Genomic DNA, 19073 nt, shown 5'->3' on the forward strand with positions numbered 1-19073 from the left:
CAAAGAATTTTGTGAGAACACAGGTGGTTTGCTTTACATCCAAAACAAACCTGATGAGACTTTACTTACTTACAAACCCAGCAATATATCACCTATCTAGTTATACTACTTGAAAGCAGTACTCCATTGGAGAGGAGGTAGTTATTTATATTGGTGTCTGTAGCTCTTTTGCCTACCTTGCATAAAATCCAATACACAGAACTAACAAACCTGGATGACTTTCTTTCTCCAAAATATATCCATTACGATGTTCTCTCTTCCTAACTTAGCTTTTCTTTTTGTTACCTCCTGATATGACTGCAAAATACCTGAATGGGTGAAATTTGGTACAAATTACTGATGACCTTTTAGTGACATCTGATGGATGGGTTACATTTCACCATTAGGATATCCTTCTATACTCAGAAGCTACAATGAATAAGTGAACCAAACTTCCAGATTCTACTACAACTAAATCATTAGTATTGCCAACCTGTTGCAAGTATCTGTATATATTCGATTTAATCAGGATCCAGATGATGTTAAAAATAATAGAAAAAAGTGCCCTTACAAAAAAAGCCACTGCTTAAATTTCTCTGTAAAGGAGCAGGAGATAATGATTAACCCTAAAGCCACTGCCAGTGAAGGAACAGTAAACTGAACATTAGCATCCTCACCTAGGAGTATAGTTCAGTGCTTGATCAAAGCGGGAGGGGCGGGGAGGGGTGTAGAGGCTGCAGCCCTGGACCTCTGATTTCCTGGGAGCGCCTCCACTCCTTGAAAAGGGAACTATATAAATGGAGATTTTTGATCATATTCATGCTAATGCTAAAAAGAAAAAGAAACAAAAAAATAATGTCCCCTACAGACACTGATTTTGACCCAGTGTCTTAAGCTTTCACAGTTAAAGTGGAATTAATTTTTTTCAGATTTTCAGGTGCTGACGGGAGTGCGAATGGGTGGTGCTAATCACTGGCCACTGGCTTCTAATGACAGAACTGCACAGTACTTCTTTACTATGGTTTTAACCTCACTTCAACAAGATGTATGGCTGGCAATTTCTAAGTGGCAGAGAGAAAAGAAAAGCTAAGTTAGAAAGAGAAAAGTGTCAGCAAGTTACCCAAACTTACTATTTCTCTGCGAGTTCTGCTTCAGAATCATCTTCCAAAGAGGTCTTTCTCAGGAAATGATAATCAAAGTGAAGATATGGATATAAACTTGTTCCCTCAGGAGAGGGCAGGAGAAAAGGCAAGCATTCCTGAAATCCAGGACCAAAGTAAAGATGAAAGAGACAACCCACTTCTCCTACCACCTGACTGTACAAAAGGTGGAGAGAATAGTTGTGATAAAGATGACGATGTTGTTGTTAGCATCAGCCAAGCTCTGACTAAATGGCCTTTTTTGATAACAGAGGAGTTTCACTCTCAGTGTATCAAGAAAGGTCTGCTCTATTTTCAGAATCACTATGACACATTTATAACGCCTGAATACTAACACCAGAAATGTTCTCTCTCACCTCTTCTTTTCCAGTGAAAACTACCAAATGGGGAGAGTTGCCAGACGCATTGTTGGTGGTATTCTAAATCCACAGAAGCAGCATTCTGTTTTGTTGGTAAACTCTTTTTGCCCGCCTATATGTCTTAGCATCTTCATAACCCCAGGCTTTTCTGACTGGAAAAAAGCAGAGGAGAAAACTTGTTCTTATGAAAACAGCGTGCAACATTGCAATGCCACGGTTGCATGGCTAGCACATTCACGAGGCAAGAATCACATCAACAGGAAGATAGCAGCTGTACTGACGCAAACAGCTTATGGAAGGAAGTTTTAAAGCGTATTGTGACAGTAGTTAAACTTCTTGTTGAATGTGGATTAGAATTTAAAGGAAGGACGGAAGCCATTGCTGAATTTGAACCATTTCTAAGTGAGCATATTAAATGCTATGGAAACAAAAGGGAAAGGTAACCCATCCTACTTGTCAAAAATCTGTGAGGAGTTCATTGTTGAGCTAATGGGATGTAAGGTTTTGAAATTCACTGTAACGGACCTCAAACAGGTGAAATATTACTCTTTGATGGTAGATTCAACTACTGACATTGCTCTTGTTGATCAGTTATCTGCCATTTTATGTTACTGCTTATATGGTGCCATATGGTGCATAAATGAGCACTTCACTGGGTTTATACCAATTGAAAGTCACACACAGGCAAATTGCTCTTCCAGATGCAAACATTGCTATTGAAAACTGCAGAGATCAGTCATATGCTTATACAAGTAACATGCCTGGAAAGTATGAAGGTCTTCAAGCTCAGATCAGAAGACTAACCCAACTAGCTGGTTTTGTGATACACGCAGAGCTCATTCCTCCTCAGGGCATCCTGAACCGTAAGCCACTGTGTTACCTCTCTGCCTCAGCAAAAAAGTGAGCTTTGCTGGAGATTGGACTCTGTGTCTACTCCCTACCATACCAATCGGCCTGTTTCACCAGCAAACTCCTCCAGACTCTGCCAATCTTAACCTTGCCCTGCAAGTAACAGTGAACCCCAATTCCTGAGTTCCCCAGAGGTGTTTCTGTAGCATCCAGTCTCTCTTACTGGACACACAGTATCATGTGTGGCACCTGTACATACCTCATACAAAGATATTCATAATCAGCAGGTCACCACTTTCATAAACGACCTGACTCGATCCACTTTTATAGTAGAATAATATTGTATACAGTCAGTTGATTCAACTTTATATTCTCTGGGGTTCAGATCCCATGTTCTTCCCCTGGAGTGTCTCGAATGCTGTTCAGACACTAGATTTTTTGTGGCATCACTCGGGCAATGGAAGCTTCTGTGCAACAATCTTACCAAGAGTGAACAAGGAACTTTCCTTGTCCTAAAGTTCTGTTCGATATGAGATGGTCCTGTCATGCTGAATCTTGTAAAACAATTGTAATGAACTATCAGGGCATTCAGCATGGTTTGAAACAAAACAGTGAAACTCAAAAGGAAGCACAATCATCGTACAAGAAAATGTGCAAACTGAAAACGTCATTTATGAGTATCTCATAGAATGTGATACTAGAAAGGCTTGACAAAACTAGTAGAAAGCTTCTAAAGCGAGGTTTGGATCTTGTTGTTGCTCTTAATATGCTGACTTCCTAGCAAAAGTTTTCCACAAGCTATAGTCTCAGTCTGATGATTTTGAGTAGCATGCAAATAAAATTTCCCAGGTGGCAAAAGTGACATAATAAGTTGAGGAAGAAGGAAATTCTAGGCAGAGTGCTTTTATGTTATCCTTGACAAGATGAGTTTGGAACTAAAAAGAAGCAAGTGTTATACTGAACTATTTGCAAGGTTTGGCTTCCTTACATTTCTTGATCAACTACAAAGTGAAGAGATAAAAACGTGCACTCAGGCATTGCTCAATGATCGCTCTCGATCTGAGCTTTACACACCAAAATTTGTTAATTTTCAGCATTTATTGCAACATGCAGGATAACACTGCTACTGGACTCATCAGATTTTTGCATAACAAAGATCTGAGTAATGTCTTCCTGAATATTTTCATGGCACTGACACTATTTGACTTTACCAATTGCCAACCAATTGTTCTCTAAGCTTGCCTTAATAAAAATTCTCTTTGGTCAGCTTAGTGGGATCATTAAGCTTCTTTTCTACCATCATTAGAGTTGAATGGGATTTAATTCACACACTATCATTTGAAGAAACAACTGAATTTGCAACATGCACAATGCCAGTTTAAATGTGCAGCATTTCATTTGACTAACTGTTTTATGTTTATGCAGGTAGTATGAACAGTAACCTGTTCACTGTCTTTGATTTTATTTTCATGTTTATTTAGTGATATACATGGACTTGTTGATTTTTAGGAGTACTTTTTTTACTTTCATTAATACAGTGTTCATGAAAAGTGGGCCTATGAAAAACATCAATCCTGGGCCTCCAACCTCGTTAATCTGGCCCTGATAGTTATATAGCAGTTTACAGAGAAGTAATGTAGTACCCACACTACTAATTTGATGTTAATGTTTGGCTAGATCCTTGCTGGATGGTTGGAAATCATCTGTGTGGGTGGATTCCATACCTGTTTCTAATATTTTATTAATTAGCTTCAAGTCAAATCACAGGTATCTGAAGGAAACCTCAGTAACAGGTGCTAGTGTTGCAGCTGTGAAAAGGGGCAGTATAGAAGGTATTTAGAGATCATTTACATATATAAATAAAATGGAGGATGATAGGACAAGACACTGAACCATCTCTACCTTCCTTCAGATCATCATATGTATGTTTCCCATCCCTTGAAAACAGAAGTTGGAAAAAAAAGTCAGTCAAAATGTTTTCTGGTGAAAAAATGCAGATGTGGCAACAAGTGTTTTGCAAATTTGGGTCAGAAAAAAACTGAAAACATCAAAATTTTGACATTTTTCAATTGAACTGTTTTGCTTTTTTTGGTTTGAAACCCTGTGCTCCCTATACCTTCAACAGCCAAAAGCTAGGACTGGACAACGGGATCCACCGAAGCAGCTGGCACCGTCAGAAGACAAGATACTGAGCTAGATGGACCGTTGGTCTGACCCAGTGGGCCGTTCATATGTTCTTATTGAATCACACTGGGTTGAAATGTTCTTCAATTTTATTTCTTCAAATGGAAAACTTTAAAAAAAAAGCTTGAAATACACACATGTATGTTCATCTATATCTAAATGAAACCTTGGATTGAGCAAAATGTTTTGTTTGACCCAAAATATTTTCCGCAACTTCTCATTTCACTGAAAGATTTTTTTTTTAAAAAAATCAGATATGAAACATTTACCCCCAATTTCTTAGAATTGCCAGCAAACTAAAAAATTCATTATTTGCACAGCTGTACGCAAAAAGCCAGAAATAATACATGTTGCTTTGCTGGTGTTTTCTGTAGTTGGGTATCTTGTTCTGTTTATTTTGCTTCAGTGATTATTTGAATAATGTCACAATTTTAAAAGGCACATAATGAAAGCTAAAACGCCATCTGCCAATAGTTTTTGTTCCTGTAATTTGTTTTACAATTAGACAGCAATATGGTGAGGAGGCACAATTTCCTGTTTCAAGCTTTTTGCTCCAGCAAAATTACAGCATATTGGGGTAGTGAATGTACCCACACAGATTTCCCCCCACCCCTTCCCACGGAAAACTTAAGCCACTACAGATGTTGTTTTTCCTCTATTTACTAAGGAGTCAGAAGAACTGAAGTACAGAAAGATTAAGTGACATGCCCTAGATTGCATAGGAAGTTTGACACAGAGGCAGGGATTGAAACTGGGTGGTCTGAACCATGAGACTACCCTTCATCACTGAGTCAATTCATTTTGGGACAAACGAAATGTTTCATAACAACAGAACTAAAACGCTTTGTTTTAAAGGTGAACTTTCTCATGCTATTCAGAATTTTTTTAAAAATAAAAGGAAATTTTGAAATGAAAAGTTATTTCAAATAAGATATTTGGCCAGGGGGGAGCTTTTTTGTTTCAAAAAGTCAAAACAAACTTTAAAAAAACAATTTTGGTGTGTGTGAGAGATTTTAAAAACAATTTGGCAAAACCAATATGAATTTGCAAAATCCTTTTGTGTCACCAAATCTGCATTTTTTGCTAAAAAAATGTTTCAGCCAAAAAATGTCACCCAGTTTCACGTTCCCAAGGACTCTGAGGGTATGAATTTACACAGCCCATGGCAGCATGCCTCCCAGCCTAGGTCACTAGTACTGTGAAAATAGCTGAATAGACAGCACTTTGAAGTTGAGGCTCGGGCTCAAGCTCTGGCTAAGAGGCCGGGGGGGGGGGAAGGAGAGGGAGAGAGGGAGGCCTTCAGAGACTGAGATCCTGCCCGAGTCACAACTCCAAAGCACTGTCTATGTAGCTATTTTCAGTGCGCTAGCGCAAGCCCAACTCTGTCAAGCCAGTCTGGGAAGCTTGATGACACAGGCTGTGCAGATGTACCCTGAGTGCTTGCACATGGAAAATAATTGCCTGCAAAGATGATCAGAGAGGACACATTTCAGCTTCTCAGGGCAAGAAGTGGGAGCATTGGCTCTAGGTGGAGGCAGAACCTCAGGGTATGTTTACACTGTAATCGTACGGTGTGACTGCAGCTCATGTAGACATACCCAAACTAGCTTTAACCTAGCTGGAGTAGTGAAGCTAAGGCATCGCAGGTTTCAGCATGGGCTAGCCACCCAAATAATTATGCAGGGTTCTGGGTGCGCTTGTACAGACTGTGCTGAAGTTCATGCTGCCAAAGTCTCACTGTTCTGGTACCAGAGCAAACTAAATTAAAGCTAGCATAGACAGGTCCACATGAGCTGCAATCAGACCCCATGACTGCAGTATAGACGTGTCCTTAGTTGTATTTAATTTAGAAAAGGACTCCTAGACAGATTGAACTCAGCCCTTGTTGCTGCCATTGACAACTGCCCAAAGGGTAACATATACAAACATGAATTAAATTCATTTAAATAAATACTATTACACTGCTATTATAAAATCAATACTAGAACATTGAAATCAATAGTGTTACTCTGGATTTCCATCCATGTTACTGAGAGCTGTTTGAAAGGGGTCACCAATACAAAAACGTTTGAGAACCATTGCTCTACGTCCTTTTATTTAATGATCATATATCACAACAGCGCCAACTGCAAGTGTTCAAAAATCGTGAGTCAGGTCACCCAAAAAATTCAAGAGCGTTAAAATCTTATGATGTTTAAGCCAAAGAATTAATTTGGGGATCTTTTTAATTGCCATCTGTTTTTGAGCTTTTAAGATACGCAATGTTTGTGTTTTCAGGCTTTTCTCTGCAACCATGGGACGCGGAACTTAATTTTGTAAATAAAATGAAAGTGGAGATCCTCACATAGTCACTTGCCTCCAGAAGCTGAGGCTTTAAGGAAAACACCAAATAGGAAGATACTCAAGATAAAAAAAAAAAAAAATCAAGAAAGTTGGCATCACTAAGCCCAGCTTTGTGGCATAGTTCTGCACAGCCACTACCTGCTCAATACCATTCACCTTATGCTAGGCGATACTCAGTTTTAGATTCAGTAGTTCAGCCTGCAAGAGTTGTATATAGGGTTGCCAATGTAGTATTTCAAAAATATGGGACAGACCTCAGATGTCCCCAGTCTTGATTTTAGCCACTGGGGGGAGTCCCTTCTCCTCCCCTGTCCTTCCAAGGGGTTCTCTCTCTTTCTCCAGCTTTGGGCACTCTCAGTGGGGGCCCAGCAGCAATTGGGCCAAATGAGAGTGGTGTTGCAACACCACATGCCAAGTCAAGTTGCCATCCAGCGGCACTTTGCAAAGTGAAGTGCCAGAATGTTTCTTTGTCCTGGATTTCAGGGATCGGAGAGATGGTCTGGACCGTAGCGGAAGCACTCACCCTGGTTGAAATACGGGATATAAAACCTCCTGTACTGATTTAGTACAGGACATGCAATGTTTTTATTTAAATAAGGGATCTCCCTTATAATATGGGGCTGTTGGCAACCCCAGTTGTGTAGGTGCAAATTCAGGGTAACACCATTGATCACACCCACTCCAGACAAACTTTGTTCTTATTGCTGCCACCTTTGCGGATTCATCTCCTCTTCAACTAAAAATGAAATGAAATGGTGTGAAGTAAAAATAAACTCAGTAGATCCTTCTCCAAAGGGGTTTCCATAGTAAAGTATATATTAAGTGTAGTGAAATTTCTCATTTCACAATATTGGTCTCCAACTTTCTCAACCACTGCTTTCCCTCCCCCTTCTTTGTACATGTACAGTACAGAATACATACAAATTAAGAACCAAGTAGCTCTCCTTCATATCTGAGGAATCAAACAGCATTTTATAGAAGGCTTTTGTTTGTTGCATAGATTACGCATTTCCCTCACCAGCCAACCACCCACACTACTGTAACAGCACCCAAGAAAACACTGCGTGACTGAATATACCAGAGAGACATCTTGGAATGTTTAAACATTTAAGATTTAAGACATGCTTAGTACTAGACCATAAGTGGTGTTGGCATTTGACAGCGTGTTGGTGGTTTGCACTCAGTAAGTGCACCTGAGGAAGTCGGTCTTTTTTCTCTCACTACCTGCCTGTCAAGTTGTAAGCATTGTTCCATCTTCAGGCAGAGCGTATCTTTGTCACATAGATCTGAAGTGACTGCACAAGGGTAGGCCACAGTCAGTCACTTTGCTATGCCACTATTATTGCCATCTATAATTTAAATTTAAATAATCAGTATTGTACCATAAAGAAAATCACTGACATTCAGTTGAGATCTTTTTCTATAAGTAAACCGTCTGGCTATGAGAGAATATTGGGGTGGGTGTACTGTTAACCCTTACACAGAACATCTATCAAAAGGCTCTTGTATAGCCCTAGGACACATGACATCTTGGCAAAAAAAATTTGAAATATGAAGAGCATGGAGATGGATAGGAAAACACATTGGCCCTAGAGGTGTTGTCTTTCATGGCACAGAAAGTGTCCAATGTGAGAAATGAATATAAGCACCTGCATATAAATGGCTAGGATCCTGGACTTTTACTTGAGTAAGAACTAGGGCAAAACTTGTTCAGGTCAATGGAAGCTTTGCCTGACTAAGGACTGTATAAGAATGGAACAGAACTTCAGGATCTGGACCAAAGAAAGAAAAATCTTATTTCTGCACACTCCCTCCCCCCATCAGGCAAGCCATGAATGACAGTTTTTTAGCTTTTGCTCTTTTTTTTTTGGTTAATACTTACTGTAACAATTCTGGATATTCTACTCATCCATATAAATGTCTGTTCCTTTTTAAAAATCCTTAGGAACGCTTAGCCTCAAAGACATCTTGTGGCAAGGAATTCCACATTGTAACATAAGTAAGGCTCTTTCACCCTAAACTGGACCTATTGCCTGGCCACAGAATTATGGAGGATAAGTTAGAAGATAAAGAATTCACCTTTGTTTTAACATTAGATGGTTCACTATAAGCACTTATGTTATCCTAAGATTAGGGTAACAAATTACTAACAACACACCCTCTGGTGAATTCCAAGATAAATTAGAAGTATATTTGAGTCATGAAGCACATGACCTAGGCTTTATTTCCAGCCCTGTCAATGACCTTCTGTGTCACCTTGGGTAAGTCACTTCACCTATCTGTACCTTTGTTTCCCCTCCTGTCCTTTGTCTTGAATATTTAGAGTAATCTCTTCTGAACGGAGACCAACTCTTACTACATGGTTTTATCATGCCTAGCACAATAGGGCCCTGATCTCAGCTGGAGCCTCAAGGTGAAACTCTAATATAAATTATATATTATATACTTGGAGTAAGTACTATTTATAAATTCATGAGTGAAAGGAAGTGGCTTTGCTATGGGATGCCAGGTTTGAACTGGAATTTCAATAAATTGCCTACATTTCTAAACTTTACATTTAGTTTTGCTGCAGTATCACTGGCCATCCCATAATTTGTAGCGGATATAAAATTTGATTGACAAAACAACAAAGGACTTGTATTAAGGAACCACTGAACCATACTGGAACCAAAATGATCACTCTGGACCAGGAGAGAATTTCCACTTATTTTACCACTCTGTGATAAGACTCACATTTAGTACAATTTGAATCATGACTACTTGGCAAGTTTTCATACCCTATATTAAATGTATATAAACATGATCATGAAAAACTTATAGTAATTTCTAAATTAACTACTTTGATTAATAAAACAAGATGTATAAAAATGGCCAAGAGTGCATTTTTAGTTAAGCAACCTGAAATTAAATGAATGTTAAGATTACCCAACCCATGTGTGCTTTATACTATTTGACATATTATTTATCCTAATGTTCTCGTATTATGTAGCAATTCCAGCACAGAGGTCAAAAGCCTGGACTTCCACATTGAACAAAGAGATTCAGAAAGAACCTTAGCGGAGCAGTGAGTCTGCTGTGGTCTCTTGATGGAATCTGTATGTGTCTCAGGAAAGATGGTGGGTAAAACAAAAGTTTTATTAGGTCCATCTAACCTATTGCTGGCCAAGGCTCTGACGTCAGAGATTCAATAGGACAGTACCCTATCCAGCCCACTTCCAGGTACTGATAAGAATTCAAGCGTTATGGCATCATCCCATTTATTATATGAATGTACTGCTATACATAATTATTGGACCTTTATAGATTAGAGGACTTTGTGGCCATTATGATCATATAATCTGGACTCCTACATAATACAGGCTATAGAATTTCATCCACTAATTCCCATATCAAGTCCACAATTTCTGGGTGAGTTTATTGGACAATTTTTATTATTATTTACAAAATGTCACCAGCCTAGTACACTTTTACTCAACAAGGTGGCATTGTTATCTCAAGATTAGGCTACTGCAGTTCATTCTTTGTGAGAGTTTCTGATCATGTTATCTCCAGCATGCAGCTGAGAATATCATTCCCATATTAAAAAACTCATACTCCTTCTCATTAAAAGTTATATCCCTTTTAAAGCATTGCTATTTACATTGTATACGCATCAGTTCAGGACCAAATTTGAAAATCAGGGTATAACTGGGACACCTGCAAACACAAGCAAGTGCATATCAGTCAGGTAAATGCTCACACAGAGGTGGCTGCATAATCTGGCTGCATAAATGCTAGTATGCACAAGCAAGCATTTTTGCAGGGGCACCACTCATGCCTCGCTTTTGAAATTCTGCGCTCTATTTCCTGAAGTCAGGAATACTTGACAGAGCTTTTGCCATCAGTGCCACAACATATTGCTCCTCACCCTGGGCTACATCACAACCTGATGATCTAGCCTTTAACCATTTATATGTGTTAGTTTTCTTTGCTGCTTAATCTTGGCAATATCATCTGTTAGTTCTCTAATTGTTGAGCTGCCTAGTCCTTTTTCAGGCTTCTTACTGTAAGTAATTCAGTGGCTAAAAGACAAATATAATACTAAAACAGCTTCTCCTTATCCTTCCTTGCAAAGATTGCAGGCTGCGGTATGGACACAAATCACACAACAGGAGCTCCCCCCCCCCCCCCGAGATATCCAATACTTCCTGCTTTCAGCCAAGTTGGAAATAAGATACTCTGAAGATACTCTCTGCCTGTAATCTTTTTGACATAAATCAGAAAGACCAGAATTGTGTGTGCATACAAAATATATAAAGTACAATTAAATAGATAGAAAACTTTGCTGTACCTCCAGAAAGAACCAGGCTTTAATATAATGAATGGGTGAAGGTCAATTGTTATTTTATCCAAACTGGTTCCCCTATGTATTCTGAGATGCTCTTAGATCCGCAAGACACATTTATGAGCCGCAGTGCATTATGGCGAGTACAATGAGAGAAGTACAATATCTAGACAATCTGTAGAACAAGAAGCATTTCAACCAAACTAGAAGCTTGAGTAGTATGTAAAGCAAGAATCACATTCCTTCTATAGGAGTCAAAAGGAATCACATGCTCACTTTCTTCTGAAAGTATTTTATTTTTGAGCATTTTTTCTTTTACATGCTCTAAAAACATAACTGAGCTACCACCACATTTGAAAGCCAAAGGGGTTATGTACCATTTCTGTTTCTAACCTGGGTGGCTCCAAATATTGTCAACCTCTCCAGGCTACTCGCCTGATTCTGATATCCCTATTAAGGCAAGGCTCTCACGGAAACCAATGGGAGCTCTGCCTGAATAAGGATTGGCACCCATCTCTTATATTTCATTATTTGTATTGCAGTAGCACCGAGGGGCCAGAATCCTGAACCAGAACCCCATTATGCTAGGCGCTAACAGAACTAAAAGTTGCTCCCCCTGCTCCCCAAAGAGCTTATTTGTGTCTTCTCCAACATGTTTGCTCTCTCCTACTCTACCTCATTTCTTTGTTGCTGACTTCATTCTGATCTTTAGTGCCTCGAGATAAACTGAGTTAATTTTGGAAACTGGATCTACACTATTAATTGTGATTCATGCAATTTGAGTAGCTATTTTTAAACAGTTCTCTGCGTAAGGTCCCTAAAATCATCTGCTACATCTACAGGATCTTCTTTTTCCATTGAGCTACTTGGTGTTGCTAGTTGAGTTTAGCTGCCAAGAAAGATGGGGCTGACTCTAGCTGAGCATATAAACAATTCGCATCCAATCTGTCACCTGTTTCAGAGGAAACACTGACACGTTCATTTTATTTTTGCCCATCCCATTATTTTAGAGGACGTAGTTAAAATTAACAAATAGTAACTTTTGCCACTTCAAATGATCATGGGTCTCTGGATTTGGCAGAGATCTGACACTTTATCAGATGCATGACACGGCAGCATTACATTATGACAGGGCACTTCAAGGAAAAAAACATGTCAGTGCTCTGAGCTTAAATAGACAAATATTTTCAACTGCTATCAGTTCTATATCATTGCAGCTTGGAAACTTGCTACTGAACAGGGTAAAATCTAGAGCAGTAAATTCCTCCACAATTCAGTTACCCATGAAGAAAATACTGCAGATCAGATTAGCGCTATTGTTTAGTAGCTAAAGCACATATTTAATCCACTCCAACCAAAACAAGAACTTAAAGGTCTTTCTATACAAGCCTGACACACAAAAATATATAGCATCAATTTGACTGTCCTAACTATCCCCTAGAGTATCATGCCACTTTAAAACCATGCCTTTCTAAGCCTATTTTTGAAACACAAACGTGAAATAGGCTCAAGGAGAATCTCAACTCACATGAATTATCTATCCAGATGGATTTTTTAAACATGAAATTGGTTTTGCAATGTTTATTTATACATCAACAACAAAAAAAGTGATGTGTCACTCCCGATCAAAAAATGGATGAAAAGTAAAATCATAGGAGTCATTCATCCTTAAAGCAAAACTAATTGCTATTGTCATTTTATACAGCAGAGATGGAACAGATATTCCCTTTTAAAATTAACAAGTGAACATTGCATTTATTGTGATTTGTTGCGTTTTCCAACTTGACTATTCCAAATTGCATCAGTGCAAAGCTTTATATACATATTTTCAACCTGCACTAAGCCCAGTGCCAGCAATAGCGTGTGTATAGTAGCAGAACTTTCACAGAACAGATTGTTTAGTGTAAAATACAGAGAGAGTTGCCGGCTGGTAACTAAACTGATCACAGAATGATTTTTCAGATGTCAGTTTTACAAAATAATTTATTTACAGTAACACGCTCATGGAAATGCCATGGTATAGGGAAACCATCTTCATATGTTCTATGAAAGCCAAAGATAGAAAGACTTTTGAGTTGATATCAGAAAACTGATGCAAGCTCTAAATGGCTAGGGTACCGAACTGGGACTGAAGAAACCTGGATTCTATTCCTAGCTTTCCCATGGGCCTGCCAGATGATCTTGGGCAAATCACTTCACCTCTTCGTACCTCAGTTTCCCATCTGTAAAACTGAGATGAAGCACTTTGAGATGTACAAATGAAAAGAGCTGAGTATTTTTCGAACGTAAGGCAAATATCCTGCTTCAGTGATATTAGAGAAACCATCTCAAAGTTCCCTTGAACTAATGGCTAATCAATCTGTCAGGGTTAAGACATTCTAGTTTCATAGCCAACAGTACATAATGGAGTGATGTGGCCAGCATTGCATCTGACTATCTATGACTACCCTAACCCAACAGATCAGGTACCCATTCTGCAGCTGGATGAACTGAAGGCTGCCTTTCAGCGTGAGATCAAGCAAGATTCAAACCCACAAGCTTCAGGATTGTAGGTAAGCATCTTAGCCATTCAGTCGCTGCAACACAGTAAAGAAACTGACACATACCTATTTAGAATCCTTGAGACTGCAACCAAGAAATGTAATTTCATATGTTTGCCATAACATTTGTGCATGACAAAAAATGAATCACTGAATTAGAAAGCCTTACTGCATGCATTAGGTTAACAATTGAGCATTTTAAAGAAAGAGGGAACAAATGGAATTAATTTATTTTAAAAAAATCAGTATTTTGCTATTAAAATAATGTATGTTTACAGCACTGTAACCCTTTACAGATCCAGTCTAAAAATTCTGATATATTCTCCTACGCTCTAGGAAGCAATACACTTAAGTGGAGTCACGTGGACTTCAATGGGACTGAATGTATGCAGCTGAGAAAACAGATCTCTCTGCTAAATCTGGCCTTATTTTGTATTACACACACACACACCCCTGTGAAGTCAAGCACTTAAAAGTTAGGGAATGACAGAACTAAGGTTTCCTGTGCAGCCTCAATTTGGTGACCTTCTGTTTATATCTGTAGCCTACAGAATATAGCAAAATGCATATGCACAAGGAGGCCAAATAGAGGTTGCACAGGCATCCTTAATTGTAGCATTTCTAACTTTTGAGTGCTTGACAGTGCATCCTTAGGGTTCTTTTAACATAAACAACATGAAAACCTAGGTTTTTACCAAAACAAACTACAAGAATCAGAACTTCCATCAAGTGGCACCACACGCTAGGTCGGAACCTTTAGATCCACTACGCAGACCTCTGTCACTTGAACTACCTTGAATAACTGAGAGCAGCTGTATGTGGACCAGCACTAGCAGGGGCTATGATTCTGCCAGAGGGTTTCCACAGATACTTGCTGAGACAACAGGAACGGAGAGATGCCACAATCTTTGTTTACATTCCAGCAGCTGGAGGGGAGTGTCCTCCAATGGTCACAGACTTCTGACCATTCCCCAAAACTGTCCTTGCCCCAATCCTGTCTTCCTCACCCCATCCCGATTCTCCTAATCTAATTAGTCCATCTCTATTACTCAAATTTCTAATCCCAGTTTCAGTTTCTTTATCCAACCAGTCCCAGTTCCCCCACACAGCTCGTCATCCAGTCTGTTTCTCTCCTGGCACTGGCATCCAGTCACCCCCATGCTCTCTGTCCTCACTGGCTCCCAGGGCTGCTCATCCAATTTCTGGGTCTACTCCCCCTGCTCCCCGGTCCCAGGGTGTCACGGAGCCAGTACACCCCATCCCCCTGGGGGTGGAGCAAGGGCAGGGTAGGACCCCAGTTAAAGCCAATAGGACTCCCCTGGACGGCAGGAAAGTGTGGCCCACTGGCCAGAGTCAATAGGACTCCCCAGAACTGTAGGGAACCACAGCCTAATGGCCAGAGCCAATAGGGCTCTCCCTGGCTACAAGGAAGTGTGACCTAATAGCCAAATTCAGTGGGCTTCCCGTTGCCTGTGGGGAAGCACGGACTAATGGCCAAAATCAGGAGGGCTCCCCCTTGGCTGCGGGAAGCACGGCCTAATGGCCATAGTCAGTGGGAGGTCCCCACAAAGGGGTGTCTGGGTAGGGGGACCTGGGCCCTCCTTGCTCCACTGGGTCCCAGCCCAGAGCCTTGGTAGTAGCAAATGGGTTCACCACTAAGTTGGCAGGGAATCCGCCCGCAACATGCCGACGGCTGCTGGGACACTGGCTAGTCTCTCCCTGGGCCACCTCCTACCATGACTCCTGCAGTTGAAGTTGGGGTGTCTTTGGAGTCTCTGGGCTCCTCAGGTGGTGACTGCAATCTCCCTGGGGCATCCTCAGATACCTAAGCCCCTACCTGGATATCAGCATCTCCTGCTCCCATGGTCTGGGATCCTGGCTGCTTCTCAGCTGGAGAGCTGAGACTGAGCTAGGCTGCTCCCTTTTATACTGCAGGAGCAGTTGGAGCATGCCCAGCAGGGTCAAGGGGAGTGGCGTGGTTTCTGCTGCTAAGAGTGCTGCTTTAACCCCTTCTGCTCCAGTGCAGGGCCAGTACACCCTGTCACAGAGGGTCTTTGCCCAGCCAATCCCCACCGTATCTTGGCTCCTCATTAGATCTGTCTCTCCCCTCCCCCACATCTCCTTTCCTCCACTCCACTGGTTCCAAGCCCCAGTCTAGTCTCCTCTCCCAGCTCCTCATCGGATCTGTCTTTCCCTCAAGCCAAGGGCTCCCAATCTCCCTGGCTCCCAGTCTCTTCTCTCAGCCGTACAGTTAGTCCCAGTTTCCTTTCCTATCCAGACCCTGTTCTCCTTCCTCAGCCAGCCCCAGTCTTCTCCCCTTCCACGGGCCCCTGTCTCAGTTGGCTCTCCACATCCCTCTCCTAGCATTGGCTCTTCTCCCCTGTGCATTCAAAGCAGGCAGCTCTGCCTGAGCCCATCAGTGGGGTCACAGAGAGTACAGGAAAAGCAGGCTCCCTGCTTTCAATTCCAGTGCCCAAAGACTCTGACCCAGCCTGTCCCACAGAAGCCCAGAGAGGCAATTGCAAGGAAAGTCCTGCTCAGCAAGCTGCAGCCACAGGCTGGAGCATTGTCAGCACAGATAGAATCCTCAGCGTTCTGAGCAGCGAAGCCTAGCAAGTCTCTACTGGTTTATGACATGGCCAAACATGGGCAGATTTTCACAGGGATGGCAAAAGACATATCCCTGACACAAAGACCACACCCCTCAAGCTCCTCCTCCAAACCATGGTGTCACTGGAGCTTCTCAAATGAAATGTCACTTTAAAAAAAAAAAAACATGGGCAAATCAACATTTTTCCTACCCTCATTCTCTGAAGCCATGGAACCATTTTGGCTGAAGTTTTCCAGAATCATTCAGCCAGAGACAGACACATAGTATGAAAAACTTCAGCACAAACAGTCAAAGTGTGACAAAGTGATAAGGAACTTAAAACAGGGTCTTATAAAGAGACGTACTGAGCAGTGCTATCAGCCCCACATAGAGAGTGGGCATATTATTGCTTATGTCAGAAAACAATTTCTCCTGTCAATAGTTTATCTTTAATTTTTAAAGTAGTTAATAAAATTGAAGCGCTCTGTACTACAAGCCATGGATAAATGGGAAAGTGATAAGAGTAAACAGAAAATGGATACTGTGGACACAGAAGTACATACTTCACCCTCGGAAATGCAGGGTTTATAAAGCGTGGTCTCTCAGACTATTCCCACCATTTAAGAACCAGCAGAAAAATAGAAAGGACTGATCAAGACTTTCCTTGCGGTTTCATTGAAAGCCCACTGAAGCCAATGGGAAGGCTTCCACTGATTTCATTAGGCTTTTGGATTTGACCTTAGATCATCATAAAAATGTCATGGGATTAACACATGCTCTGAAAGAAAACTGGAATTAACATTTCACTGCCATCCAAGAACCTCAGAGCGCTTTACAGACATTAGTGAGTTATGCCTCAAAAAAATGCCTGCAAGGAGAGGAAGCATTACCACCCCCATCTTATAGATGGGAACCAGGGTCACCAAGAGGTTAAGTGCCTTGCCCAAGACTGCAAAGAAAGTCTGTGCCAGAGTTGGAAATAGAACCCAGGTCTCCTTGTGCTGTGCTTTATCCACAAGACACTGTTCCCTTAATAAAAGTGGATGGGTAGATAATCAGATAAAAGATACAGAAAGTCAAGCTGAGAAGCTTGAAAATAAATCTGAAATGATGAAAGATAATAATGGCTTTGCAGCTTCTGTAAAACAGGCTAAATGGAGCTCGGAGAGGGAAATTGAAAGAGTGGAGAACAGTAGGAGAGCTAAATGTGTGAGCACTGAGAATCCCTGCAGGTAAGGAGGGAGCAGTTGATGAGGAAATTGGTCTGCTACTACAAGAAGCGTTATACGAATTCCCACTAGAGGCTGAGGAAATAGGAGAAAAGCAGGTCTAATAACTGAAGTGGTGGCTGCTACATACACATACTCCTCTCACTTAGGGCCAGATCACGGGCAAACCTGTGCATATCAGCAGTTCTGTACTCCCCTGAGCCAGCCACCCACATCCCAAGAAGCGCTTGCCACAAAGCTGCTACTCCCCTCTCACACAGGTAGGAGGTGAGATGGCAGAGAATCTTGGCTCTGCCCTGCCAATGCTCCAGGCAGTGCAGCTTAACTAACACACCAGGGGATGTACGTGGGACAAGGCACAAGGAAATGGGAAGCAGATTGCCCCTCTGAATCACAATCTGGTTCCTGAGGCAACTCAACAACATGTTTCCCGTACTTAGGGCTTGTGACAACACATAATTGCTGTAAATCAGAAGTAACTCCACTGAATTCTGTGGAGTTAGTGGGCTGAAATGTATAAGGGATAGAAGAGGTTGGCCCGGAGATGCACATATGAAACATTCTGAGGGTAAAAAGAAAAGGAGTACTTGTGGCACCTTAGAGACTAACCAGTTTATTTGAGCATGAGCTTTCGTGAGCTACAGCTCACTTCATCGGATGCATAGTATATCGTGAAAACTGCAGAAGCTGCAGTTTCCACGATATGCTATGCATCCGATGAAGTGAGCTGTAGCTCACGAAAGCTCATGCTCAAATAAACTGGTTAGTCTCTAAGGTGCCACAAGTACTCCTTTTCTTTTTACGAATACAGACTAACACGGCTGTTACTCTGAAACCTGTCATTATGCAAGGCACTGCATTTAGCCGCATGAAGTAGAAATCTATCAACTGCATGAAAAAACTTGTACAGATACAGACAGACATCATCTTCCTTTCCAAATGCAAACAGATGGACATCGTACCAAAAGGACTGAAGGTAAAGCTTCTGCAGTTTCCACGATATGCTATGCATCCGATGAAGTGAGCTGTAGCTCACGAAAGCTCATGCTCAAATAAACTGGTTAGTCTCTAAGGTGCCACAAGTACTCCTTTTCTTTTTACGAATACAGACTAACACGGCTGTTACTCTGAATTCTGAGGGTAATCAGTCTGAGATTCTACTTGCTGAGCATGCTCTATATTCTAGCATCCCAGGGGTAGTTCCCTTGCATCAATACAAGACAATAATATTTTTAAATGAGCCTATAAGAATTATTGAAACCAACTCATAAAGCTGACCTTTAAAATCCCAAATTATTCTGCATTATATAGCTTGTCATAGAACTCTTCCTTCATGTTTTGTAATTTATTTAATAGAACATTATGTCTGATATAAATACATTTTTGTATCTTCCTCACCTAAAGCAAAAAGATTTTCCCCTCTGTCTTAAAATAATTGAGATATTTGTTACCATAACAACAATTTTGCTTTTGTGTGATCGAACACGAATTCATATAATCATGTGCAGTATCTTCC

The 19073-nt window shown here is 40.9% G+C and overlaps 1 long non-coding RNA gene across 1 annotated transcript in view; it reads right to left on the bottom strand.

Moving 5' to 3' along the window:
- Nucleotides 1–1548: 1548 nt before the first annotated feature.
- The window catches only part of LOC122466023, a 100045-nt gene continuing 82520 nt past the window's right edge, over nucleotides 1549–19073 (bottom strand). The window contains exon 4 of the long non-coding RNA XR_006291223.1: nucleotides 1549–1650. This is a non-coding gene — a long non-coding RNA (uncharacterized LOC122466023). The remainder of the gene's footprint in view (nucleotides 1651–19073) is intronic.

The sequence above is a fragment of the Chelonia mydas genome, chromosome 5, assembly GCF_015237465.2.
Source record: "Chelonia mydas isolate rCheMyd1 chromosome 5, rCheMyd1.pri.v2, whole genome shotgun sequence".
NCBI lineage: Eukaryota > Metazoa > Chordata > Testudines > Cheloniidae > Chelonia > Chelonia mydas.